Below are 2457 nucleotides of genomic sequence, written 5' to 3'. Positions count from 1 at the left end.
CTATGATATTTCTTTCTGTTATATTCTTACATTGTATAATTTTTAAAAGCATTTTTACAGTCAATAGGATGGTCAAATTCACAAACATGTTTAAAAAGTGCACTAGATTCTTGGCCCTTTTTTTATGCTGTTTTTATGCTGTTTAATTCCTAACCTCTAATTCTTTTCCTGTTTGACCTACATAATATTTGTCACATTAAGAACAACAGAACTCTAAAAACTCCTCTCATAAAGAATTCCCCTAACAATTCTACAAGCTGTGTATATGAAATACCTTGTAGTAAATGTGACAAATATTATGTAGGTCAAACAGGAAAAGAATTAGGGGTTAGGATTAAACAGCATAAAAACAGTGCTACATTATGACAAGGGGAATTTTTAATAAGGAGTTCTTTGATGGTACTGTTTTTGAAAATAACATTAATATTAAACTCCTTAAGGATGCGAGGAAGTCTTACAAGATTTTCATGGAAGGGAAGAACTAACACACCACAATACTTCTTAGAAATTTAATCTCTTTATATTCATCCATAAAAACCTATTACTTATGGGTATGATGGTTTGCATTCCTCCAAGACACCTCTTTGCTTCCATTACTCTATATTCTAACTCAATCCCCACTCCTTCATTCCCTACTACATGTGACCTTGAATACTTTAAACTCTCCACCACTTCTAGTTTTTCCCCTTTAAACTTAACTCTAACTCACTGTTACGCTCTTCCTTTTTACATTCCATCATCTCACCTTTGCCCACATTTACTTTAAGCTTTCTTTATTCAAATTCAGCAATAGACAGTCCCCGGGCTTAGCCGCAAGAACAGTGTCATTTTCAAACTAATGGATCCCCTCCCATTCGTCCCTCAATCAACCCCCATTACCATCGCATTAACTTCCCGTGTTACCGTAATACCACATCCAAGGACACGTTGAACAACTATGGTGACAAATATCAAACCACTCTCCAATTCGTATCATAATATAAGCTCAACTACTGACTTGTGCAGAAATTCTGCACGCATGAATATATATTCATGAGTACTGTATTGCATATATATATATACATATATATATATATATATATATATATAAAAATATATATGTATATATATATGTACATATATATACATATATACATATATATATATATATATATATATATATAAATATATATGTATATATATATATGTACATATATATACATATCTACATGTATATATATATATATATATACATATGTACATATATATACATATATACACACATACATATATATATATAAATATATATAAATACATATATATATATATATATATAGATATATATATATATATATATATATATATATATATATATATATATATAATATATATGCAATAAAAACACTAGGAGCGTGTGTTCACAAATGCGTAAGTAACCACTAGGAAAAGTAAATTAACGCATTACAGCGCTTTCGTATAATTACATATTCAGTGCAGATACAAAGAAAGAATTATGTGTGTGTGTGTGTATACATATATATATATGTATGTATGTATACATATACAATATATGTACATATACTGTACATATACATATACATATACATATACATATATATATATATATATATATATATATATATATATATATATATGTATGTACATGTATATACATATGTATGTATATATATATATATATATGTATATATATATATAAATATATATATATATGTGTGTGTGTGTGTGTATGCATATGTATGTATATAACTGAATATTTTTCATATACTTTTCTAGCTGTGGCCGGATTATTTTATTCAGCTGAGGGGAAACCCCGTTATTTGAGGACTATTAGTAAAGACAAGCCTATTTTATCAGGCAGTGATTTGATAAGTTTAAATATACTCATTTTGAGTTTATTGTAGCTATTTTTTGTTTTTCAAAGAACTTCTTACATCAACCAAGAAACCAGTCGTTTTGCTCAATGTCACTGAGAGTTGCTCTTTGCTCAGGATTAGGGACAAGGATGCTTTTGATTAGACGGAAAACTTTTCTTGAGATCGATTTCCACGGTTTTTGGAGTCTCATTTCTTCGGTCGAATAGGACCAGACTCCAAAGTTAATGTCTTTGTTGGTTTGAGAGATTTTCCAAGGATTTTGACCGGTCACGAGTCTGAATAGCACGATTCCGCACGCCCAGATGTCGTTGGGCTCTCCCAAGTATTGACCAGTGAAGACTTCGGGGGCGATGTAGGCTGAAGTCCCGCAGATTTTAGTCAGGAACTCGCCCTTGACGAACTCGCCGGCTATCCCGAAGTCTCCAATCTTAAGGTCGTCGTCTTTGGTCAAGAAAAGATTTTCAGGTTTTATGTCTCTGTGGACGATGTTTTGGGAGTGTAGATATTTGACCCCTTGGATCAGCTGGCTGAAGTATAGTTTCGACCTCCTTTCCGATACTCCTTTAGAGCCGATTCTGTCCTC

This window comes from Oratosquilla oratoria, chromosome 20 (assembly GCF_046742065.1).
Source record: "Oratosquilla oratoria isolate Oo_2021 chromosome 20, ASM4674206v1, whole genome shotgun sequence".
NCBI classification, from domain to species: Eukaryota; Metazoa; Arthropoda; class Malacostraca; order Stomatopoda; family Squillidae; genus Oratosquilla; species Oratosquilla oratoria.
This window is presented reverse-complemented; position numbering follows the sequence as displayed.